The sequence below is a fragment of the Leopardus geoffroyi genome, chromosome D3 (assembly GCF_018350155.1).
Source record: "Leopardus geoffroyi isolate Oge1 chromosome D3, O.geoffroyi_Oge1_pat1.0, whole genome shotgun sequence".
In the NCBI taxonomy this organism is placed as follows: domain Eukaryota; kingdom Metazoa; phylum Chordata; class Mammalia; order Carnivora; family Felidae; genus Leopardus; species Leopardus geoffroyi.
Window position 1 is genome coordinate 43,604,364 of NC_059339.1, and position 27,704 is coordinate 43,632,067.

At 38.2% G+C, this 27,704-nt stretch overlaps 1 pseudogene; it reads right to left on the reverse strand.

The window, feature by feature from the left end:
- Positions 1-229: 229 nt before the first annotated feature.
- LOC123587476 lies at positions 230-21,994 on the reverse strand (annotated as a pseudogene).
- Between the last annotated feature and the right edge of the window lie 5,710 nt (positions 21,995-27,704).

Genomic DNA, 27,704 nt, shown 5'->3' on the forward strand with positions numbered 1-27,704 from the left:
GCTCCGCCCCTCACCTGAGTCTGTCTGCTTATTAATAAAAATATCCAACTCTCCCTCTCTGGATTTTGTGACAAATGCGTGTCAAAAAGCTTTGAATACTGCGGAGATAGGTCAGCCTTGATTGTAACGTATTACTGTTGTTTTTAACAACCGTTTCAGACCCTAGGTGGGATCCAGTAAGATAGAAAAAATGCCCTAAGATAGTCGGGAGTTACCTGTAGCCCTCCACTTACTGGTCTGGGACCTGTTCCCCCAGGAAACAGAGAGAATTTGAATACATGGTTTCTGAGGCCTCTTCAAACTCTGAATTATCCTGGGAGAGGGAAATTCAAGCATTCTAGATGAGAAGAAGGCCTGTAAATGAAAGGAGAAATTTCAAAGAAATTCGAATTATATTTGAGGTACTTCTTGAGGTAACAGGGACTTTATAATGACCCCAAATTCTGAAAAAGTGTTTAAACTGTCCATATTGCAAAACATAAAATGATGTCTGTAACATTAAGCGGAAAGATTATGACAAATTTATTGAGCATTATGATTTTAAGTACATAAGATTAATGGTCATAAAGACTTGTTTGAATCCAGTTGTTACTAGCTGTGTGACTTCTCTGAACCTCAGTTTCCTTCTCTATGAAATCAAGGGAATAATATCTACATTATAGGATTGTTATGGGAATTAAATAAGAACATATACAGAAGATGCTTAGCAGAGTGCATTGTACCTAGTACACCACAAATATCTATTACAGATTATACAATAAAAACTGAAGAGGGAATTTGTATGGTATGGTTAGAGTAGTAGTCTGTGGGTAGTTTTATTCTCTATTTTCCAAATGTTTAGTCATATAGTTTTATAAAATATACCTGTTTATCTCATTTTAATTCCAGTATATTAACATACAGTGTTATGTTAGTTTTAAATGTACAATATAGTGAATCAGCAATTCCATACAGCACACACTGCTCATCACAAGGGCACTCCTTGATCCCCACCACCTATTTCACCCACTCCTGACCCCCCTCCCCTCTGGTAACTATTACTTTGTTCTCTATAGTTAAGAGTCTGTTTCTTGGCTTGTCTCTCTCTTTTTTCTGAAATGTAGCTTTAAACATATATTGGATATGGGTGCCTGGGTGGCTCAGTCAGTTGGGCATCCGACTTCAGCTCAGGTCATGATCTTACAGTTCGTGAGTTCGAGTCCTGCGTCGGGCTCTGTGCTGACAGCTCAGAGCCTGGAGCCTGCTTTGGATTCTGTGTCTCCCTCTCTCTCTCTCTCTGCCCCTCCCCAGCTTGCTCTCTGTCTCTGTCTCAAAAAATAAATAAATAAAATTAAAAATATATATATATATTGGATAGATGCTCTATGAGAAAATTGTGTTGCCCTGTATGAAGTTCACAGTAAGGGAGGCCTAAAGATGGAAGGATGTCCCTGCAAATCACCTCTATACTGTACTCTGATTGTGTACTCTGTTTTCCCTCCAGTAACTTTAATCAAACATTTGTTTATTTAGGAGCACCTGGGTGGCTCAGTCAGTTAAGCATCCGACTTCGGCTCAGGTCATGATCTCGCGGTCGGTGAGTTCGAGCCCCGTGTCGGGCTCTGTGCTGACCACTCAGAGCCTGGAGCCTGTTTCAGATTCTGTGTCTCCCTCTCTCTCTGACCCTCCCCCGTTCATGCTCTGTCTCTCTCTGTCTCAAAAATAAATAAACGTTAAAAAAAAATTAAAAAAAAAAAAGTTACTTTAAAAAAAAAAATTTGTTTCTTTAATGTCTGTATTCCACTACCAGATTATAAACAGGAATTGTGGCTGTCCAGTAGGCATTCTGGAATTATCTGATGCTGTGAGAACTGGATATGAGAGCAACCTATTTTGAACTTACTCATTCCTACACATGCCCAGAGAGTTTTCTAGAACAAGTCTGTTTTCAACTCGCACTGACCCCTGCTTTGGTAAAACTAACTTCTGGCCTGGTTTCACAGGCAAGGTCATGTTACAGAAACAGTCTGGCCACTCCTGCCACCAATTTTTGTTTAAGTTTTTTTATTATTTATTTATTTTGAGACAGTGAGCGTAAGCAGGGGAGGGGCAGAGAGAATGGGAGAGAGAGAATCCCAAACAGGCTCTGCACTGTCAGCACAAAGCCCAACGCAGAGCTTGAACTCATGAACCATGAGATCATGACCTAAGCCAAAATCAAGAGTCCAATGCTCAACCAACTGAGCCACCCAGGTGCCCACCCATGAGTAATTTCTAATTCCTTGTCTGCCTCAATCCCTCGAGGTTCTATATCCTGAGCAAAAGTATATAATTGGCCAATAATGAGGAAAGGAATGCCTGGTTCTGCCTCCCACTTATATATATTGGGGTATAGGACATGGCTGCCCCAAATGGAAGAGTTGTATATTTGTTTTCTATTGCTACTGTAACAGATTATCACAAATTTAGTGGTTTAAGACAAAACAAATGTATCACCTTACAGTTCTGGTGGACAGAGACCAAGAATGGTCTCAGTCATAAGGTACTATGGGTGCCTGGGTGGCTCAGTCGGTCAAGTGCCCGACTTCAGCATGGGTCATGATCTCACAGTCCATGGGTTCGAGCCCTGCATCAGGCTCTGTGCTGACAGCTCAGAGCCTGGAGCCTGCTTCGGATTCTGTGTCTCCCTCTCTGCTTCTCCCCCACTTGTGCTCTGTCTCTATCTAGCTCTCAAAAGTAAACAAACGTAAAAAAAAAAAAAAAAATTAAGACTGTACTCTTTCTGGAAGCTCTAGGGGTGAAACCAGTTTTTACCTTTTCCAGATTCTAGAGAATATCCGCATTCCTTGTCTCACTGAGCCCTTTCAGCAACAGCATCCCTCCAACTCCTGCTTCCATCCTCATAGCTCTGCCTGTAACTCTAAGCCTCTGTCTCCTTCTTTATAAGGGCCCTGTGATTACATTGGTACCACCTGGATAATCTAGGGTAATCTTCTCATCTTAAAATCCTTTACTTAATCACATCTGCAAAGTTCCTTTTGGCATATAAGGTAACATATTCACGGGTTCAGGAGATTAGAACATGGATATCTTTGGGGGAACATTATTCTCTCTACCACAGACTTCCAAAAAAACCCACTAAAACTAGCAAATATCCAATACACTTTCTTATAGCATCCATAATTTTTATATTCCTGGGTCTTTTTCCTCTACTAAATTATAAACTCAAGGGAAAAAATCTAAGCCTTAAATAATTTGGGAATAAATGTATATTATCCAAATTATTTATTTTTATATAAATATATTTACATATGCATAAAATCCAAATTATTTCTATAAATCCAATATGTATACATATATAATGTGTCATGTATTTTTATATATTTATACCTATAAATATATCCTGAACAGTACTTTGCTTATAAAATGTGTTCAGCAGGTATTTCCTAAATGAGTGCATGCCCTGCTTTTGGGTCAACAGATGAGGCAAATTATATTAGTGTGAATTTATGCTACTTAAACAAAGAGGCCACAAAATTCAATAGCTTAAAGAAGACAACAGGTTATGGAAGGGGATGACGGGGTGGGGGGAGGGGCGAACGGAGGGAGAGCAATGGCTCTACTTTATGAGGTTGTTCAAAGACCAACATTCCATCCATAATGTTCATCCGCTGTCCCCAAAAATAGCGCTTCTCAAAGCTTAATGCAAATGTAAATCACCTGAGAGCTTGTTAAAATGCAGATTCTGGTTCAGTAGGTCCTGGATGAAACTCGAGATACTAACAGGTTTTAGGGAATCACCCTTTTGAGCAGCCAGGCATTAAGGGACTTGTCTTTTTCTACTTGGTTGAAGTTGGATTGCAGGCACATCTGAGTTTCAGCTCCCAGGAAGAAGAAATAGAAGGGGGAAAAACACAGGGCAGCCATTCCTTTTAAGCCAGAAGAATGGGAGGGATGTATATAAATCACTTCCAATTCACATTTCATTGGTGAAAACAGTTGTATAGCCTAGCTGCATGGAAGTCTGGGAAATGTAGTCTCTAACAGGACAGGGGTATTACTCAACCTTACACTCTACTATTATGCAAGAAGGAGACCAGCAATCTCTGCCATGAAAATGTTGGATTCTTTTGTAAGTAAGCTCCAAGCTTGGAAAGTTTTCTTAAAACACGTGACAAAATTCCTGGTTATTTATGATGTGGAAATGTTGGGGTTCAGAACTGACAGCCAAGAGAGAATTCTTGAGATGTCTTTGTTGCAAAAAGGTGGTTTTATTAAAAACAGGACTCAGTGGTCAGAAAGAGCTGCACTGGGGTTGTGAGAAGCAATTGATTATATACTTTCAACTTGGGAGGGGGTAGGGGTAGCATAAGTCTCTAAGGAATTTTGGAAGCAAGTTTCCCAGGACCTTGAGGGGGCTAGCTATTGTTAGGAAAAGGTCATTTATTACTGTCTAATAAAACCTCAGTCATGAGACCCTTCAGATGTATATCAGTGGGGCCATATGCTTGGAATATGATTGCTAACATATATATTGGGGAGTAGAGATAAAGGAAGTTTCCAAAGGAATTTCTACAAGTTAAAGTAGACTTCCAGTATCCTGTAGGTCAGAATAATGTTAAGCTAAAGATTGCCTTTTGCCCTTGGCAAAGTATTAACATTGAGGCAGCTGAGTTCCTAGAAGAAGGTCACTCTGCCTATTTCAAGGACTTGTTAATGGGCTGTAAGCTGTAAAGTAATTTAATCTTTTCTTTTGCATTTGTTCCCCATATTAGTTTAGTTTTCTTGCCTGTAAAATGAAAATTATATTATGCCTCTGAATGCTCTCATTGTTGTAAGATTTAAATCACTAGTTGAGTGCATATGTGTTGGGAATAATGACCAAATAGAGCTGATTTAGAACAGAGCAAATACCAGGTGCACTGATAGGTTTATACATTTACCTCCTAGGCTAAGTTCAATTCCAGAAGTTTCAATTAATGAACCGAAATCAGAAGAAGCAAATGATTTGTAATCTTCACCCTCAAAAACTTTCTTTCAAAAACAAAAATCTCCATAACCAGACACACAAACAGTTCTGGCTCAATATTTCCCCACCTATCTATTATACTGCAATTAAATTTGATCATGCTTGAATATACCGTGCTTACTTGCCTTCTGTTTTTTGTCCCCTTTCCCTACCTTGGAATCAAGTTCTCCCCACTTCCTTTCCACTTATATCTCACCCCATGATACATTTCTAAACTTCACAAACTGCAAAGTTTTCAGTCTCTTTGAGCAATTGCTTTTTGCATCATTCATTTAATATTTATGGTCTTCTTTACGTATATACATAACACATGTATTTTATCCTTCCATCTAAGTTGTGACTACTTTGTACTTCCGTTAAGAAATACGTTATAGCTGGGGCACCTGGGTGGTTCAGTCAGTTAGGCAGCTGACTTTGGCTCAGGTCATGATCTCACCATTTGTGAGTTTGAGCCCCGTGTCAGGCAGGCTCTGAGCTGTCAGAGCCTGCTTCAGATTCTGTGTCTCCCTCTCTCTCTGTCCCTTCCCCGCTCATACTCTATCTCTCTCTCCTCCCTCAGAAATAAACATTTTTTAAAAATAAAGAAATATGGGATAGTTAATTCAATTAGATAATTCAGGATTATATTGTACTCTGAAATAATTAGATCACTCTCTGGGTCTTATCTACTTGGTGTCTGGAAAACAACTATAGCCATCTTATTCATCTCTGTGTGCCCTAGGTCTGGCACAGACCCAGCACAGAGTAGGCATCTTATGTATTTGCTCAATAATGGATTACATGTGTTGATGATAGGAATTCTGAGAAGAAAGAAATTGCAGCAAGTGGGAGGCAGTTGGGGACAGAAAGATTCTAGAGAAAAAGCAAAAGCAAAACCTCAAAGCAATCAAATTCATTAATTTAACAATTATTTGTTGATTGTCTACTCATGGACCCTGCATTGCAGGAGCTCATAGTCTATCAGAAAATGTAGAAAAAATATTAAAATAAGTAGTAACTGTGCGGATAGGAAGCAGACAAACTAGAATAGAGCAGAAGACATATGCAAAGGGCTGTGTCAATAGACAATGTGAGGTGGGTAATATGGGATATAATTATAGAGAGCCTGGTGCCAGGATAAAAAATTTAGTTTCAGTTAAGTGGGATTTTCTATCTTCTTAAAGCCACTGGTCAACACAAACTAGAAAAGTAATATTGAAATTTTTATATGACAGACTTCCCCAAATTATCTCTCCTTTCAAAGCAAGGATTCTTGTGTGTCAAGGCAGAAAAGTCACTTCAGTATTTTTACTCTTACAATTAGTAAAGTAATACATATACAAGGTTTAAAATTCCAACAGTAGCAGGAAAATATTTAAAGAAGAATAAAACTCCAACTTTTCCCACTCCATCCCCATACTGGTTTCTCACAGGCAACTAACTTCATTCAGCCTTTTGTGATTTTAGAACTTCTGTTGGTCACCTCTGTAATTCTAAATAACATGCTTATAATCCTATTTGTTTATTTATCAAGTTTAAGCAATGCCTCTTGAATCCCCACTATAAAATATTAGGATGTAGCTTTTTGTAGCTCTTCTTCCCCTTCTCCCTCCTTCTCCCGATTGTTTATAGTTAAAAGTTTTAGTTATTTTATTGGTTACTTTAAAATCTGTAACCTACTGGGGCACCTGGGTGGCTCCGTTGGTTGAGAGTCCAGCTCAGGTCATGATGTCACTGTTCCTGAGTTAAAGCCCCACAGCTGGCTCCCTACTGTCAGCACAGATCCCACTTCAGAGATCCTCTGTCCCCCTCTCTCTGTCCCTCCCCCACTTACACTCTCTCAAAAATAAACATTTAAAGAACATAAATAAAATCTGTAATCTACTAAAACCTCCATTTCTTGTTCCATGAGACCTTAGACCATTTCTTGACTGCAACTATACAAGATAAGGAAAGTAGAACTTCTGGCTTCCACTTTCCCTTTGTATCTCCTTTCTCACATTCTAACATTTTCAAGCCATACCACACTCTTACACAGTAAAAGATTATCAACAACAGAAACAACGAATATTATGGCATCAACAAGAAATGGACAAAAACGGGGAGTAGCCTCAGGGGGCTAGGGAACAAGAAAAAGGTGATGGCAATGAGTCTGCTCAAGATGATGCTACTCAGATGAGTTAATTCTTTCATCATGTTTTAATATCAACTCAATAATTCTTTTAGTGTCCACTAAACTATATCATCTCCACCACCACTATGTAGGTGATGAACTCTCTTACTTAAGTAGTGTGCAACTTTAATATTTTTTTTCAGTGAGTTTCTGAGAATGGTGAACTCTTTTGTTCTATATTTGGCTCCAAATATCTTTATTTTAATTTTATTCTTGATAATATCTTAGCTGACTTGGAATTAGCAAATTGACAGTAATTTTCCCTCAGCATTTCGAAGATATTTTTTCATTGTCTTCTATCATCTAGTATTGCCAATGAGACTTTATTTTTTAAGTTTAATTGTTGTTATTTTGTAAGTATTGTCTTTTCTTTTTGATAATGCTTAAAATTTACTCTTGTTCTTCATATTATGCAGTTTCATTATGATACCTCTGGGTGTGTATTTCTTTTAATTTACCCTTCTTAATACTAGGGGTGAACTTTTGAACTAAGGACTTATATTTTTTGATATTACCCATTCTCTCTTTTGGAATTACAATAGTAGTTTTGTTGAAAATTCTGTACCCTTCATTTCTCTTATTTGGTCTTTAATATTTTTAATCTCTTTATCTCTCTGTGCTAAAGCATATCTAAATACTCAGTACTACCTTCTGAATCATTTGTTCTTTCTTTCTTTTTTTTTTTTTAATTTTTTTTTCAACGTTTATTTATTTTTGGGACAGAGAGAGACAGAGCATGAACGGGGGAGGGGCAGAGAGAGAGGGAGACACAGAATCGGAAACAGGCTCCAGGCTCCGAGCCATCAGCCCAGAGCCTGATGCGGGGCTCGAACTCACAGACTGCGAGATTGTGACCTGGTTGAAGTCGGACGCTTAACCGACTGGGCCACCCAGGCGCCCCTCATTTGTTCTTTCTTTAATTGTGTCTAGTCTACAGTTTCTCCTATCTATTATTTTATATTTTAATGATTATATTTTGCATTTTCAGGATTGCTTTTTAGGGTTTTTTTCATTATTTTTTATCTTGACTTCTGTAATATTTGCCTAGTTTGTTTTCTATTTTATACTTTTTATAATTTTTAAAGTGTATTTATTTATTTATTTTGAAAGAGGCAAAGACAGCATGAGTGGGGGAGGGGCAGAAAGAGGGTGAGAGAGAGACCCCAGGCAGGCTCCACACTGTCAGAGCAGAGCCGGACTTGGGGCTTGAACCCACAGCATTGTGAGATCATAACCTGAGCTGATACCAAGAGTCAGACACTCAACTGACTGAGCCACCCAGGTGCCCCTGCCTATTTTGTTTCCATAATTTATTGGTATTTTTATTTTATTTTAAAAATGTTTATTTATTTATTTTGAGAGAGTGTGAGTGCATGAGGAGGGGAGGGGCAGAGAGAGAGGGAGTGAGAGAATCCCAAGCAGGCTCCAAGCTGTCAGCACAGAGCCTGACGCAGGGCTTGATCTCAAGAACCATGAAATCATGACCTGAGCCCAAATCAAGACTCAGATGCTTAAGCAACTGAGCCACCAAGATGCTCCTGTTAGTCATTTGAAAGAAGATAGGATTCTTTCACTCATACTAATTCTTTTGTTGTCATTACTATTTTAATGGCAATTTATTATTTTGAAATAATTTCAAATTTACAGTAAATTTAGAAGACTGACACAGAAAACTCCTGTTCACCCTTTTTCTCAGATTCATCAATTGTTAACATTTTGTCATATTGCTTTATCCACCTATCAATCATCTAAATACACTTACATGATTTTTCTGAATCACTTGAGAGTAAGTTGCAGATATGACGTCTCTAAAGCCCTAAATACTTCATTATATGTTCCCTAAGAACAGGGACACTCACTTAAATACCAATAGGACAATTACCAAAATCAAGATATTCAACATTAATACAATAATACTATTAACTAATGCATAGGCTTTTTTCAAATTGTGTAAAATATCCTTTATAAGCAATTTTTTCTAGTCCAGAATCCAATCCAGGGTCATGCATTGCATTTAGTGTTATGCTGTTTAATCTCAAACAATTCCTCATCCTAATTGTAAAGTCTTTAAAGGCTTTTATATAAAATTAAATTCATCTAGAATAGAATCATAGTGCTAGTTGTGTAGAGCATAGTACGATGGACCTCTGTATTACAGTATCCAGACCTAACAAAAATTCAAAATTTGCTTAATTGCTTAGTCTACCTTTTCTCCTCCTTATTTCCTTGCTAAAGAACCTCAGTTAGGCATCTTTAGAAATATGTGGGTTATTTTCTTACATAACCACAATGTCATATATAACCACAGTGTCACTTAACAAAATAACAATAATTTCTTGGAATCATCTAATAGGGAGACCATAATCAAACTTCCACAGTTAACTTTAAAGTGTTTGGGAGGGCACCTGGGTGGCTGAGTTGGTTAAGTGTCCAACTCTTGATTTCGGCTCAGGTCATGATCTCATAGTTCATGAGATCGAGCCCTGCATCAGGCTCTGCCCTAACGATGTGGAGTCTGCTTGATAAAATGTTTTTCATTGTTGTTTCTTTGTTTTATCTATTTTGTTCTTTCTAGAATCAGGATCCAGCTGAAATCCTTATATTACATTGTTTTTTTTCTCCTAAGTTTCTTTTCAAATAAAGCAGCTCCCACTTACCCCTCCCTCCCTTTACTTTTGTCTACTGACTTCTTTAAAAGCCAGGTAAATTGTTCCCTACTATAATATGCCCCTTATTCTAGAGTTGTTGGTTTGCTTCTTAGTGGTATCACTTAATTTGTTTTCCTTTTTACCTCATAGTTTTTGTAAAAAGAAATTAGCTCTAGAGGCTTAATTAAATTCTGGTCAAGTGAAATGGTCTTATATCATTTCATATATACAATCGCTTTTATCATTTTTTCTTTGTTTATTCATCAAGAAATTTTCTCTGAAACTGATTTCTATTGAGAATTGCTTATACATTTCCAAAACTCAAGCTTAATCCTGTCCCATTTCTCATGTTTTTAAGGTCAATTTTCTAAAGATTTGTGGGGGTTATTTTGAGGGGGAGGAATGCATTTTATTCAATAAAAATGCCAAAGCTGATAAAAAAATAAGTGAAAATCAATGTAAAAGTAACAAAACATTAAGTATGTAAGTGTAAGAAGTATGTGAAAACTACATTATACATGTTCTTTTGTGGATGTTTTTCTATATGTACTTTCCATCTGAGGCATTATAGAGTTTCCTGGTAATCTCTGTTCATTAAATTCATTCAATAATCATTTACTGAGCAGCTTCTATTTTTACCAGCTTATTGAGATATAATGACATATAATATTATGTAGGTTTACGGCATATAGCAGGTTTATTTTATTCAGTTATATATTATAAAATGATTACTACAGTACCATTAATTAATACTTAACATATCAACCACTACTTTCTGTGGTGAGGACAGTTAAGATCTACTCTGTTAACAACTTGTAAGTATAGAATACAGTATTGTTAACTATAATCACCATATTGATCCCCCAAACTTATTCATCTTATAACTGGAAGTTTATATCCTTTGACCAACATCTCCCCATTTCCCCCATCCCTCTGCCCTGGCAACCACAATTCCAATCTCTTTTTCTATGAGTTCAGCTTGTTTAGATCCCACATACAAGTAATGAATATATGGTATATTTCTTTCTCTAACTTATCTCACTTAGCCTAATGCCTTCAAGGTCCATCAATGTTATCACAAATGGTAGTATTTCCTTTTTTCTCATGGCTGAATAACATTCCACTGTGTATATATACCATATTTTCTTTATCCATTCATCTAGATGGACATTTAGGTTGTTTCCATATCTTGGCTATTGTGATTACTGCTGCAGTAAACATATGAATGCAGATATCTTTTCGAGATCCTGGTTTTATTTCCTTGGATGTATACCCAGACATGGTAATGCTGGATCATATGGTAGTTCTGTTTTCCATTTTTTGAAGGACTGCCATACTGTTTTCCATAGCATCTATAGCAATTTACATTCGCACCAACAGTGCACAAATGTTCCCTTTCCCCCACTTGCCAACACTTGCCTCCTGTCTTTTTAAAAAATATTTATTTATAGGGGCGCCTGGGTGGCGCAGTCGGTTAAGCGTCCGACTTCAGCCAGGTCACGATCTCGTGGTCAGTGAGTTCGAGCCCCGCGTCGGGCTCTGGGCTGATGGCTCAGAGCCTGGAGCCTGTTTCCGATTCTGTGTCTCCCTCTCTCTCTGCCCCTCCCCCGTTCATGCTCTGTCTCTCTCTGTCCCAAAAATAAATAAACGTTGAAAAAAAAAATTAAAAAAAAAATATTTATTTATTTATTTATTTATTTATTTATTTATTTATTTATTTATTTTTGAGAGACAGAAATGGGGGGAAGAGCAGAGAGAGAGGGAGACAGAGGATCCAAAGCAGACTCAGAGTTGACAGCAGAGAGCCTGACGAGGGGCCAGAACTCACAAACTGTGACACCATGACCTGAACCAAAGTCAGAAACTTACCCAACCCAGGCACCCCAAGGGACTTTTTCCTTTTTTTTCTTCTCAGAGTTTTGTAGCTTCAGGTCTTATGTATTAGTCCTTAGTTCATTTTTAGTTTATTTTTGTGAGTGGTGTAAGAGAGGGGTCCAATTTAATTCTTCTGTATGTGATTATCCAGTTTCTCCAGCACCAGTTATTGAAGACACTATTCTTTTCCCGTTGACTATTCTTGGCTCCCTTGTCAAACATTAGTTGACCATTTATGTAAGGGTTTATTTCTGAGTCTCTATTCTATTCCATTGGTCTATGTGCCTATTTTTATGCCAGTACAAAACCGTTCTGATTATTATAGCTTTGCAGTATACTTTGAGACCAGAAAGTGTAGTGTCTCCAGATTTGGTCTTCCTGCTCAACATTGCTTTGGCTATTTAAGTCTTCTCTGGTTTCATATACATTTTTAGGGTTGTTTTCTATTTCTGTGAAAAATGCCATTGGAATTTTGAGAGGTATTGCATTGAATCTATAGCTGGTTGTGGTTAGTATGAACATTTTAACAGTAATTAAGTCTTCCAATTCATGAACATGGAGATCTATTTATTCATGTCTTCTTCAATGTCTTGCATTAGCATCTTATAGTTTTTGTTGTGCAGATCTTTCACCTCTTGAGCTAAATTTATAAGTATTTTATTCCTTTTGATGTCCAACTGGGGAAACTGAGTGCTCACTCACTTTTCCCCATAGGAGAATTCATGGGCTGAGGGAGGTCTTCCATGGCTCTAAGTTGTGCTGCCTTGGGGTAGCAAGGGGGTGATGTAAGTTAAACTTTCACTTCCTTCTCCAATGCATCCAAACTTCTTTTTTTCCCCCTTCCATTGGTGTGCTGGAACTTCTCTGCTGCAAACATGGACTTCAATAAAGACTTTCTCATCCATGGGTAATTGCCTAAGAAAGTATTTTTCAGGGGCTCTTGGACCACAGCCAAAATGGGTTGGAGCCAGTTCTCAGGCCACTGTGAGGTCCATAGCTGCAACTGAGGTCTGTATACTTATTATCTAATACACAGGTGTGCAAGACCCCTCTCAGGTCCCTTGGTATATGGTGTTGGTTCCCACAGATCCCACAAAACCACTTTTGTGTATAAATGGATGCCAGATTATTGTTGTTGAGGGGAAGGACACAAACAAGAGAAGCTTTACTGAACCATGATGCTGATGCCCAAGCCCTATACTAGAGATTTGAATTAAAGTTTAAGATTGTAAGAAAAATAGGGGTGACTGGGTGGCTCAGTCGGTTGAGCGTCCAACTTTGGCTCAGGTATTGATCTTGTAGTTCATGGGTTCAAGTACCACGTCAGGCTCTGTGCTGATGGCTCGGAGCCTGGAGCCTGCTTTGGATTCTGTGTCTCCCTCTCTGTCTGCCCCTCCCCTGCTTGCTCTCTGTCTCTCTCTCTCTCAAAAATGAATAAAACATTTTTTAAAAATTAAAAAAAAGATTCTTTTTTTTTTTTTAATATTTATTTAGTTTTTTGAGGCAGAGCATGAACGGTGGAGGGTCAGAGAGAGAGGGAGACACAGAATCTGAAGCAGGCTCCAGGCTCTGAGCTGTTGGCACAGAGCCCAACGCGGGGCTCGAACTCACAGACCGTGAGATCATGACTTGAGCTGAAGTCGGACGCTCAACCGACTGAGCCACCCAGGCGCCCCCCAAAAAAAGATTCTAAGAATATTCTGTCTTGCTAATCCTGCTGAAGAATGCCCTATTCAAACCACATGAATTTTCCCCAAGTACAGCTGATTGGACAAGAGTGAGCACTTACTCAAAGGGCAACTATTCTTTGGGCTAGCTAGTGACCTATGGGTTGGCTAGCCTCAAACAGATAAGAGCAGCCAATCTGAAGTTCTCAGGAATTTGAATTTATACTGAGGAAACACTTTAACAGAAATATTTGTGATAAATTATTACTTGGCCCAATCATTTGTTTCATTTCCATCTTTACAGTGCTTCACTGTAGGTAGTGTTCTTTCCCACCTGATCAACTTTGGGCTTGGCCATGTAACTAGATTTCGCCAATGAAAATAGGTACACGATGTATACCATGTCAGAGCAGAGGCTTTATATTTTCCTATGTGGTTTGATTGTTTTTCTCACTCCTGCTGTCTTTCATGAAAACGGCATCTTGTAAAGAGTAGCTACTCTTTCAGCCCGGGTTGTCAAGTGGGAAAACTTGTTGAGGCCCTCAGAGTCCAGCAAAATTTACCACAGCTGCAGTTGACTTGCAGCCCTCTGTTAATGGGAATAAGAAATAAAATAAGTGTAAGCCCCTGAGAAATTCGGGCTATTCACTACTATAGCAAAAGCTGACTAATGCAAAGGTATAAATAAAAGGAGGTGTGGAGGGTAAAGGATACCATGAATGGTCATAGCAAGCCAATACTTTTTTCTATGAAAGAGAGAAAAGATACATAAAGTAAAGCAGTGATTCAACACGGATGTCCTGGCTCACTAGTGTGTTAGGGTTATCCTGAGAAATAGGACCTAGAGAGTGTGTGTGTGTGTGTGTGTGTGTGTGTGTGTATAACTAACCATCACAACTAGTATACCAAAAATCATGACTTAATTAGAGGAGTTGCCTTTATTGACAGTCAAAACAGAACACAGTAGCAGAAAGGAAGTACCTCCCACCCCTCAAAAAATTGGGATGCTGAAACCAGAAGAAAGGAAAATGGCTGTTGGAAGCAAAATAATACATGATCCTGGGGTGCCTAGGTGGCTCAGTCGGTTGAGTCCAACTTTGGCTCAAGTCATGATCTCACGGTTCGTGAGTTCAAGCCCCACGTTGGGCTCTGTGCTGACAGCTCAGAGCCCTGGATCCTACTTCAGATTCTGTGCCTCCCTCTCTCTCTGGCTCTTCCCTTCTCAAGCTCTGTCTCTCTCTCTCTCAAAAATAAATAAACATTAAAAAAATGATACATGACCCTTAGAGTGAGTTTTTGGCCTTGATCAAAAGAGACTAAAATAACTCCAAATCTTCACCAACACTTTTTTCTGCAAAAGCATGTAAAATTGGTCAAAAACATGTTGCCTTCAAGGATATTGATATTAGACAAGTCTAACAGTACCATTACTATGGAAAGAGAAAAACATCCTTCAATCACTTATTCCTACAATCCCAGCTCCTTCTCCTTTGTTACTCATTTTTAATTATATAAACAATATTTAAGTATGATATCCTGGTATTATACTCATAAGCAAACTACTTTTGATAAGGTTTTACTCAAGAATAATTATGCAGGGCTACCTGGGTGGCTCAGTCAGTTAAGCGTTCAACACTTGATTTTGGTTCAGGTCATGATCTCATGGTTCTTGATACCGAGCCCTGAGTCAGGCTTTGCACTGACAGCATGGAGCCTGCTTGGGATTCTCTCTCTCTCTCTCTCTCTCTCTCTCTCTCTACCCCTCACCCCCTCTGAAAATAAATACATAAACATTTTTTTAAAAGTAAACAAAAGAATAATTATTCGGGTATCCCTTTAAACTTAAAACTGCCCATACATATTTACTTGTTTAACATATTAAAGTTTTAGGCTATCTAGTATAGCTTGATTTTTAAATGTGAGAAGGCATCCACTGAATTTCTGAAATTGAAATTTGTTTTCACAGCTCTTTTAATTTTTTTTAATGTTTATTTATTTTTGAGACAGAGAGAGACAGAGCATGAATGGGGGAGGGGCAGAGAGAGAGGGAGACACAGAATCAGAAGCAGGCTCCAGGCTCCGAGCCATCAGCCCAGAGCCCGATGCGGGGCTCGAACTCACCGACCACAAGATCGTGACCTGAGCTGAAGTCGGACGCTTAACTGACTGAGCCACCCAGGCACCCCTGTTTTCACAGCTCTTACACTGAGGTAAGGTCCATCTATTTTGTTCTGGAAAAGAAATCAGGTGACTAAGGAAGAAACATTTCATTATCCCAGGATAGGAATGTCTATGCTTTCTGTAGACTAGGTAGAAACAAAAGGCTGAGAGTCTTGTAAACTTCCAAGTTGGTAATATCCTAAAGAAACAAGATGTAAGGTACTTTTACTTTGGTCACTTTTTTTCTGTTTTAAGTATCAATATACATCCTGAAGTTCATTTCATTGATTGAGTAGTATACCTGAAAGTATAAATTTTTCTGTATTCTCTTTAACAAATAGACAATACAATAAATGATGATTTGCACATCATGTAATTTGGAGCAAGGTTTTTGGAACACTGAAGCAGAAAATTAAAGTGGAAAACTGGGTGGTAGTGATAGAAGTAGTGGTTTAAAATTGCTTGTGTGCTAGGGTGCCTGGGTGGTTCAGTTGCTTAAGCGTCCGACTTTGGCTCAGGTCATGATCTCACAGTTCGTGGGTTTGAGCCCTATGCGAAGGGCTCTGTGCTGACAGCTTGGAGCCTGGAACCTGCTTCAGATTCTGTGCCTCCCTCTCTCTCTGCCCCTTCCCTGCTCATGCTCTCTCTGTGTCAAGAAAAAGAAAAAAACATTAAAAAGAATTTTTAGAAATTGCTTGTGTGCTCTCAGGGTTTTCTTAGTATGACAGGATATGCTGTTGAAAAATAACGGAGGTGCTGTTTTCCTACTAGCAATTCACCGGGAAACCATAGCAACGAAAGGGGAAATTTTTCTCCTCTGTAAAACCTACACATATTTTAACAAAGATTGGTGGTGGGCGGTGTGTTTGGGAGGGAAACAGGAGAAAAATATGTAGACACTTCCCAAAGAAAAACAGACTCTTTTAATCATATATTTTCATTCCCAGTTTATTTTTGATCCTCACATTCAGATTTATTTGATACCACAGAAAAGGTCACCATGTTTATGCTCTAATTTCTTGTAGTAATCATTCCCATGTTTTCCAACATACACCTATTTATCAAATCCATTTCATGGTTTTTTACTCAGTTTTGTTTTTTTTTTTTTAATGTATGGTTTGTGTGGGTCTGACCTCACATGACCGTGATATAACCCAATCAGAAAAGCATTCATTTATGAGCTGGGACACTTGAATTCTATCCTAGTTTGTGTCTAATTGCAATTTAGGACATGAATATGTTGCAATTTACTCCCTGGATAATGATACAACAAGTAGCTTGATTTGGACTGTCTGTAAGTTCACTTCCAACATAAAAATTTTGTCACTCTATGAAATATAGCCGGGAGGGGAAAAATGGAAAATATTATACTAAGTAAGAGGAAATAGATAAGAAAAAAAACCACCTTTCTTTCAGTAAAACTGCAGTTAAGTTGAGGGGTTCATGTATAAAAACTTGATTTGTTGGTTAAAGAAACAAACTGTGTGGGGCGCCTGGGTGGCTCAGTCAGTTAAGTGTCCAACTTCGGCTCAGGTCATGATCTCACGGTTCGTGGGTTCGAGCCCCGCATGGGGCTCTGTGCTGGCAGTTCGGAGCCTGGAGCTTGCTTTGGATTCTGTGTCTCCCTCTCTCTCTGCCCCTCCCCCACTCAGTCTCAAAAATAAATAAACATTAAAAAAACTTAAAAAAAAAAGAAACTGTGGTAGGATACATTATTGTTCCCCACTATTTCCTGCCTTTCCCTATTGAAATATTATGTATCTTCACCCCCTAATGGCAGGTTTGGCCTTACACTTGCTTTGGCATGAGATATGAATGGAGATACCTGTTGTGTCTGGACAGAAGAGTTAGCTTGTGGGTCACCTGTTCTCTTTTCCTTTGCCATGATGATCAGCAATGTTTCAGACGGAGGTGCTCCATCACCCAGGGTTCCAGAGTGAATAGGACATGGAACAAAGCTGCTGCTGGCCCATAATGGACATGTGGTGTGAGAGAAAAATACACCTTTGTTTTTGTAAGCCACTGTGATTTGGGGAATTGTTTGATACCACAGTATAATCTAGCCTCTCTTGACTAATGGTGTCATGATGACTAAGCAAAGCTGTACTAAGGTGGTTATGCAGATTCTAAAGATTGTAAACCACATTCATAAAAGCTTGATTTGTTCTATGTATATAACATAGAGTCCAGGTAATCATAATGTAATCATGACTAAGATTGAGGCTAGCACTGTATTATATGGGAAACTCATACAATTATTTTTTTCTCCAAGTGTTTTTTTTTTATTATTTTTTATAACATTTATTTATTTTTGAGACAGAGAGAGAGCATGAACAGGGGAGGGTCAGAGAAAGAGGGAGACACAGAATCTGAAATAGGCTCCAGGCTCTGAGCTGTCAGCACAGAGCCCGACACGGGGCTCAAACCCACGGACCGCGAGATCACGACCTGAGCCGAAGTCGGACGCCTAACCGACTGAGCCACCCAGGCACCCCTCCAAGTGTTTCTAAAATCAGTTGATTAGATGTCAATTGTATTACTTAATAGTAAAAATGTATGGCCTGCAATAGTGCCAGAATCATAAAGGAGCCACGTATATAGAAATTCAGTAACAGGAAGTTACTTGAAGCCTGAAGTGATTTTATGTGAAAGGAAATTAAGGTTGAAGTAAGAAATAATTATCTTTTTATTTTATTTTATTAATGTTTATTTGTTTTTGAGAGAGAGAGCACACACACAAGTGGGGGAGGGGCAGAGAGAGAGGGAGACACAGAATCTGAAGCACGCTCCAGGCTTCAAGCTGTCAGTACAGAGCCCAAAGTGGGACTTGAACTCACAAATGCTGAGATCACGACCTGAGCTGAAGTCAGACGCTTAACTGACTAACTACCCAGGTGCTCCAAGAAATAATGATTTTTTAAAATGAGACTGATAGTTATGTGGAAACTGAAATCCAGAGACTTAAACCGTAAATGACTGGATAAATTCCCTTAGATATTGGAAAAGAGGTTAAAAATGCCCTCTAGACAAAAGTACAGTAACACCTGAAGCAATAATAAATTGTATTCTTAATTGTGTGTAAAGTTTAATTGTAATTTTCTTTTAGATTTTAAAAGAATATATTGAACACATGCAATTAATACACTTGAGGCCAATGATAAATCAACTTAAAAAAAATTTTGGGGCACCTGGGTGACTCATTCGGTTAAGCATCCGACTTCAGTTCAGGTCATGATCGCACAGTCCATGGGTTTGAGCCTTGCGTCGGGCTCTATGCTGACACCTCAGAGCCTGGAGCCTGCTTCAGATTCTTTGTCTCCCTCTCTCTCTGCCCCTCCCCTGCTCATGCTCTGTCTCTCTCTGTCTCAAAAATAAATAAAAACATTAAAAAACAATTTTTTTTAAAGAATATGTTTAAAAAAAATTAAAAAACAAAGGGGCACCTCGGTGGCTCAGTTGGTTAAGTGACTCTCAGTTTCAGCTCAGGTCATGATCTCACAGTTTCATGAGTTCGAGCCCCGCATTGAGCTCTGCTCTAGCAATGCGGAGCCTGTTCGGGATTCTCTTTCTCTCCCCTCTCCCTGCCCCTCCTCTACTCACACTGTTTCTGTCTCTCTCAAAATAAATAAAGAAATAAACCTAAAAAATGAAAAACAAATACCAGGCCAATGAAAATAGAGATTACTTTTTTGAGGGGCATTATTAAGGGATGAGTTACTGATTGAGGGCAATTTTATGTGCCATGATCTGAGGTAGGGAGTATACTATACTGAAAACAAGACTCTGAGGGAGCTTGCAAAGAAAAATGCTTTGAAGGCAATAATGGAGGTTATCCCATAGTGAAGGAGGGTTTTTTGTTTTTTTTTTTTTTGTTCTTTTTACAGCATTGGTGTCTGGTGATTTTGAAAATATTTTCCTTGAAAAAATATAACATGAATATTGAAATATAATTAATGGCGGGCTAGGATTTCTAAATTAGAATCTTAAAATTAGTAATAATTTTAGACACCCTATCTAACAATAAGGACCTTCAGAGAGTAATGTCTGATGCACTACTTCCACATCCTAACTAACTCTGAAATACATTTCTTTTTTGGCCAATTCTAATCTAATATCATAAGGGCATGGAACTATGGAAACCATAGTTCCAGTAAAAAACCAGGTTGACACAACAGAAAACCACAGGAAACCTTTAAAAATTTTCTTATGTTTTACTTATCTTTCCATGTCTGTACATAAAAATATATTCCTATTTTTTATCATGCATATACAGAATTTTATAATTCAGATGTTAATAAATTGAGATATTTTTATTTTTAATTTTTTCTATGACAAAGGTAATGACATAAATTGTCCCATGACACTCAAACTATAAGAAATATAACATTTGTTTTTCTATATACAATAACATCTACATACAGGTATACCTCGGAGATCTTGCAGGTTCAGTTCCAGAATGCTGTAATAAAGCCAATATTGCAATAAAGTAAGTCAAATGAATGTTTTGGTTTCTCGTGCATATAAAACTTACATTTACATCATACTGTAGTCTATTAAGTGCACAATAGCATTATGTCTGAAAAAGCAATGTACATACCTTAATTTCAAAATTCGTTATTGCTAAAAAATACTGACCATCATCTGAACTTTCAGTGAGATATCATCTTTTTGATGGTGGAGGGTCTTGCCTACATGTTTTTGGCTGCTGATTGATCAGGGTGGTGGTTGCTGAAGGGTGGGGTGGCTGTGGCAATGTCCTACCATAAGACAAAAATAAAGTTTGTCCCATCAATTGACTCTTCCTTCTATGAACAATCTCTCTGTAGTATGAATGCTGTTTGATAGCATTTTACCCACAGAACTTCTTTCTAAATTGCAGTCAATCCTGTGAAACCCTGCCACTGCATTCTCAACCAAGTTTAGGAGATACTCTAAATCCTTTATTGCCATTTCAACAATCTTCATACCATCTTCACCAGGAGTAGATTCCATCTCAAGAAACCACTTTTTTGCTCATCCATAAGAAGCAACTCATCTGTTCAAGTGTTATCATGAGATTCCAGCAATTCCGTCACATTTTCAGGCTCCACTTCTAATTCTAGTTCTCTTGCTGTTTCCACCGAATCTGCAGTGACTTTCCTCACTGAAGTCTTGAACCCCTCAAAATCATCTAGGGGGATTGGAATTAACTTCTTCTAAATTTCTGGTAATGTTGATATTTTTATCTCTTCCCATGAATCATGTATGTTCTTAATGGCATCCAGAATGGTGAATCCTTTCCAGAAGATTATTAAGTTAACTTTGCCCAGATCCATCAGAAAAATTCAATCTATGGAAGCTATGGCCTTATGAAATATATTTCTTAAACCATAAGCCTTGAAAGATAAAATTACTTTTTAACGTATGGGCTGCAGAATGAATATTGTGTTAGCTGCCATGAAAACAACATTCATCTCATTGTACATCTCTGTCAGAGCTCGTGGGTGACCATATGCATTGTCAATGTAGTATTATTTTGAAAGCAGTCTTTTTTTCTAAGCAGTAGGTTTCAGCAGTGGGCTTAAAATAGCCAGTCAGTCGTTTGTAAACAGATGTGCTGTCATTCGGCCTTTGTTGTTCCATTTGTAGAGAACAGGCAAAGTAGATTTAGCATAATTCTTAAGGGCTCTGGGATTTTCAAAATGGCAAGAAAACATTGACTTCAACTTAAAGTCACCAGTTGCATTAGTCCTTAACAGTCTATCCTTTGAAGCATTAAAGCCAGGCATTCTCCTGTCTAGCTATGAAAAGACTAGGGCATCTTCTTCCAATAGAAAGCTGTTTTGTCCACATTGAAAACCTGTTGTTTAGTGTAACCACCTTCAGTAAGGTTCTAGCTAGATCTTCCAGATGACTTGCGGCGGCTTCTACATCAGCACTTGCTGCTTCCCCTTGTACGTTGATGTTATGGAGACGGTGTCTTTCCTTAAACCTCATGAACCAACCTCTGCTCGCTTCCAGCTTTTCTTCTGCAGCCTTCTCACTTCATTCAGCTTTCCCAGAATGGAAGAGAATTAGGGCCTTGCTCTAGATTAGGCTCTGTAAGGGAATCTTGTGGCTGGTTTGATCTTCTGTCCAAACCACTCAAACGTTCTCCATGTCAGCAATAAGGCTATTTTGCTTTCTTACCATTCATATGTTCACTTGAGTAGCACTTTTAATTTCCTTCAAGAACTTTTCCTTTGCATTCACAACTTGGCTGTTTGGTGCAAGAGGCCTACTTTCAGCCTATGTCTGCTGTTGACATGTCTTCCTCCCTGAACTTAATCATTTTAAGCTTTTGATTTAAAGTGAGAGATGTGCAACTGTTCTCATCACTTCATCACTTAGAAACCATTGTAGGTTATGAATTAGCCTAATTTCAATATTATTGTGTCTCAGGGAATAGGGAGGTCTGAGAACAGGGAGAGAAATGAGGAGAAGGCCAGTTAGTGAAGCAGTCAGAACACACACATTTATTTTATTCACTTATTAGTTTTAAATAATCTCTACCCACAACGTGGGGCTCAAACTCAGGACCGCAAGAGTCGCAATGCTCTACTGACTGAGCCAGCCAGGTGCCCCAAACACACACATTGATTAAGTTGGCCATATTATACGGGCAATTCATGGTGCCCCCAAACAATTATAATAGTAACATCAAAAAATCACTGAAAGAAAATCACGGGGCACCTGTGTGGCTCAGTTGGGTGAGCATCTTACTCTTGATATTGGCTCAGGTTATGATCTCATGGTTTGTGAGATCAAGCCCTGTGTCAGACTCTGCATGGTCAGCACAGAAACTGCTTGGAATTCTCTTTCCCTCTCTCTCTGCACAACCCCTACCCCTGCCCCTACCTGCTCATGCACTCTCTCTCTCTCTCAAAATAAATAAATAAACTTAAAAAAAAAGAAAATCACTTATCACAAATCACCATGACAAATATAATACTAATGAAAAAAATATATAATGTTGTGACAATTACCAAAATGTGACAGAGACATGAAGTGAGAAAATGTTAGAACAATGACATGGATAGAATTGCTTGATGCAGAGTTGCCACAAACTTTCAATTTGTAGAAAATGCAGTGTCTGTGAAGTGCAATACAAAGAGGTATGCCTGTATAAATTCCCCTATTTTTCCTATTTTCCAAAGTAGATAAGACATTTATTATTACTATGATGATACTGATAGTATGATCAGTTTACACTGATTGTCTTGGTATGACTCCCTTTCTCTTTCAAAGGTATCCCAGCTTGTACAATAAAAATGTAGGGTCACTCCTGGGGCACCTGGGTGGCTTAGTCGGTTAAGCATCTGACTCTTGATTTTGGCTCAGGTTATGATCTCACGGTTGTGAGATTGAGCCCCACATAGGGCTCCTCGCTGAGTATGGAGCCTGCTTGGAATTCTCTCTCTCCCTCTCTCTCTCTCTTCCCAACCCCACTCTCGTGTGTGCTCTCTCTCTCAAAAAATAAATAAAAATAAACATTTAAAAAATATTTAGGGTCACTCTAATATCAGTCATTATTTGGGGTCTTTGCCTATCTCCACTAGGTGGCACTGGAATCCAGGAATTTATCTTGATCCAGAAAAATGGGAGGGAATCTGGAATTTAATCCACAGTGATTGCCCCTAATACTGCTAATTCTTCTGTTACCTAGATTAGATGCTACCATTCAAACTATCCCCAGAGCCTGAGCTCTCAATGGCCAGTCATCTTTGGTACTCACACAGCCATCCCTGTACAGTCCCTATACAAGATCCCCATGGGGTCTTGGACCCTCTGCAGGCTCCTTCTCACCCTCCCCACCTTCCTTCCCAATATTGGTTTAGATGACCCTCAACCTCCCTTAATTTAGAAGACCAACTCTCTTTGCTTATCCTTTATACCATCCAACACTGAATTTTCTTTTAGGGACACAGACCAGTCAAGATAAAGCCTGGGTTGGAGAAATGTTCTAGGGGGCCCTGAAACACAAATATAATGATGAGGGACACTAATATCTTGGTACTGTACTTTTACACTGCATCTCCTTATGCATGTATATGTTGGTGCATATGTGTAAACATTTCAATGAGATTAATTGATAGAAGTGAAATTCCCTATCAAAAGGTACATACATATTTTAAGCCACTATATTGAGGTGTGATTGACATAGAAAAAGCTGTATATATTTAATGTATACAACTTGATGAATTCGGAGAGTATACATACATGAAACCATTACCACAAATAATGCTACAATGCCATAAACACATTGCTCACCTCCAGAAGAGTCCTCCTACCGTCTTTCTTTACTTATTGTATGTGTCATAAGAACATCATAAGATTTACCGTGTTGGCAAATTTTTAAGTATACAGTTCAGTATTGTTAACTATAAGCACTATTCTGATTTCTAGGATATATTTATCTTGCATAACTGCAACTTTATATCCTTTGGCCAACATTTCCCCATTTCCTCCTTCCTTAGACTCTGGTAGCCATCATCCTATTCTCTGCTTCTACGAGTTTACTTTAGATTCCTCATATAAATGGGATCATGTAGTATTTGTTCTCCGGTGTCTGGCTTATTTCACCTACCATAATTTTCTTCAGGTTCATCCATGTTGTCACAAATGGCAGGATTTCTTTCTTTTTCATGGCTGAACAATATTCCATTATATGTACATATGACATTTTCTTTATCCATTCATCTATTGACTTTTTGGTTGCTTCCATGTCTTCACTATTATGAACAATATATCTCTTCAAGATAATGATATAAATTCTTTTGGATATATACCAGAAGCAGGATTGCTGGATCATTTGGTAGTTCTATCTTTAATTTTTTGAGGAAACTCCATACCTGTTTTTATAGTGGCTTCACTAATTTACACTCCTACTAACAGTGTACAAAATTTCCCTTTTCTCCACATCCTCACTGACACTTATCTTTTTTTTTATTTTTACTTTTTTTAATGTTTGTTTATTTTTTGAGAGAGAGAGACAGAGAGACAGAGACACAGAGTGTGAGCAGGGAAGGGGCAGAGAGAGGGAGACACAGAATCTGAAGCAGGCTCCAGGCTCTGAGCTGTCAGCACAAAGCCCAACTCAGGGCTCAACCGTGAGTTCATGACCGGAGCCAAAGTCGGACGCTTAACCCACTGAGCCATCCAGGCGCCCCACCTATTGGCCATTTATATATCTTCTTTAGAGTAACGTCTATTCAGGCCCTTTGCCCATTTTTAAAATCAAGTTACTTGTGAGGCACCTGGTTGCTCAGTTTGTTGAGCATCCAACTCTTGATTTCGGCTCAGGTCGTGATCTCACAGTTCATAGGATTGAGCTCCACTTCAGGCTCTGTGCTGACAGTGAGAAGCCTGCTTGGGATTCTCTCTTTTCCTCTCCCTCTGTAGCACCCCCACCCCCACTCTGTCTCTCTGTCTCAGAATAAACATTAAAAAAATAAAAATAAGTTGGTTTTTTTCACTATTGTATGAGTTCTTTATATATTTTTTGAATATTAACCCTTCGTCAGATAAGTAGTTTGCAAATATTTTCTTTCATTCCATAGGTTGTTTTTCACTTCGTTGGATGTCTCCTTTCCCAACTAAGCAGAAGCTTTAGTTTGATGTAATCCCATTTGTCTCTTTTTGCTTTTGTTGCCTGTGCTTTTGTTGTCATATCCAAAATAATCAGTGCCAAGGCCAATGTTAAGAAACTTCTCTATTTTCATCTAAGAGTTTTATAGTTTTAGTTCTTATGTGTAAGTCTTTAATCCAATTTGAGTTTTTATATGTGGTGTAAATTGAGTTCAATTTCATTCTTTTGCATATGGATATGCAGTTTTCCCAACACCATTTATCGAAGAGACAATCTTTCCTCATTATACATTTTTGGCATCCTTATCGTACATCAGCCAACCATATATGCATGGATTTATTTCTGGGCTCTATTCTGCTCCATTGGTTTATATGTCTATTTTTATGTTTGTACCATACTTGTACCAGTATGCTTGCACCAGTTTTGATTACTGGAGATATAGATAGATAGATAGATAGATAGATAGATAGATATAGACATAATTTTTTGGCTTTGTAACATATTTTGAAATCAGGAAGTGCGATTCCTTTAGTTTTTGTCTTCTTGCTCAAATTGTTGTGGCTATTTGAGGTCTTTTGTGACTCCATGTGAATTTTAGGATTGCTTTTTCTAATTCTATAGGAAATATTTTTAGTATTTTGATAGTCATTGATTGAATATGTAGATTGTTTTGGATTCGATATACATTTTAACAATACAAAATCTTCCAATCCATGAACATAGAATGTTTTCTTTTTTTTTTTTAATTTTTTTTTTAACATTTATTTATTTTTGAGACAGAGAGAGAGCATGAACAGGGGAGGGTCAGAGAAAGAGGGAGACACAGAATCTGAAGCAGGCTCCAGGCTTTGAGCTGTCAGCACAGAGCCGGACGCGGGGCTCGAACCCACGGACCGCGAGATCATGACCTGAGCCGAAGTCGAACGCTTAACCGACTGAGCCACCCAGATGCCCCATAGAATGTGTTTTCATTTATTTGTGTCTTTTAAAATTTCTTTTATCAATGTATTACAGTTTTCAGTGTACAAATCTTTCACCTCCTTGGTTAAGTTTTATTTCTAAATATTTTATTCTTTTTGATGCTTTTGTAAATGGGACTGTTTTGATTTAGAGATTTTTTTTCTTTTTCTTGACTAATTTCTCTGGTTAAAATTTCTGCTACTATGTTGAAGAGACGTGTCAAGAGTGGGTGGCTCAGTTGGTTGAGCATCTGACTCTTGATTTCAGCTCAGGTGATGAGCCCAGGGTTATGGGATCAAGCCCGGCATTGAGCCCTGCATCAGGCTCTACACTGAGAAGACATCCTTGTTTTATCTTGATCTTAGAGGAAATGCTTTCAGTTTTTTACCATTGAATATGATGTTAGCAGTGGACTTTTCATATATGGCCTTTTCTGTGTTGAAGTAAATTTCTTATTCAGTGAAGTAACTTACTCAATGTGAGCTTTTATCATAAAAGGGCATTGAGTTTGGTCAAATACTTTGCATCTATTGAGATGGTCATGTGATTTTTATCCTTTATTCTTCTTTTTTAAAAATTTTTTTTTAATGTTTATTTATTTTTGAGACAGAGAGAGACAGAGCATGAATGGGGAAGGTCAGAGAGAGAGGGAGACACAGAATGGGAAGCAGGCTCCAGGCTCTGAGCCATCAGCCCAGAGCCCGATGCGGGGCTCGAACTCACGGACCGTGAGATCATGACCTGAGCCGAAGTCGGACGCTTAACCGACGGAGCCACCCAGGTTCCCCTATCCTTTATTCTCTTCATGTTGTGTATCACATTGATTGATTTGCATATGTTGAATATCCTTGCATCCCAAGGATAAATTATATATATCTTTTTAATGTGCTATTGAATTCAATTTGCTAATATTTTGTTAAGGTTTTTGAATCTGTATTCATCAGGGATATTGGCTTTTAATTTTCTTTTCTTGTGGTGTCTTTGACTGGCTTTGGTATCAGGGTAATGCTGGCTTTGTAAGTTTGGAAGCCTTCCCCCTGTTCAATGTTTTGGAACCAACAGTTTAAGATGGATTAATATTAATTCTTTAAATACCTGGTAGAATTAAACTGTGAAGCCATCTGGTACTCGGAGTTTTTTGGGGGGATGTTTTTTATTACTGATTCAATCTTCTTATTTGTTATTGGTCTCTTCCAGGCTACCATTTCTTCTTGATTCAGTCTTGGTACATAGTTTGTCTCTAGGAACTTATCTATTTCTTCTAGATCATCCGGTTTATTACAACTAATTGTCCCTGATTTTTTTTTTTTAATTTGAGGCATTAGTTGTAATATATCCTCTTTCATTTCCAATTTTATTTGAGTATTCTCTTTTTTCTCAGTCTACCTAAGGGCTTGTCCTTTTTTTTTTTTTTAAGGTTTTTCTTTTAAAGTAATCTCTACATCAAATGTGGGGCTCAAACTCACAACCCAGAGATCAAGAACTGTATGCTCTACTGACCTAGCCAGCCAGGTGCCCCACTAAAGGCTTATCTTTATGAGCATTTTCAGAAAACTCTTGGTTTTGTAAAATTTTCTAATTTCTAGTTTCCATTTTATTTAAAAAATTTTTTTTCCATTTATTTCTG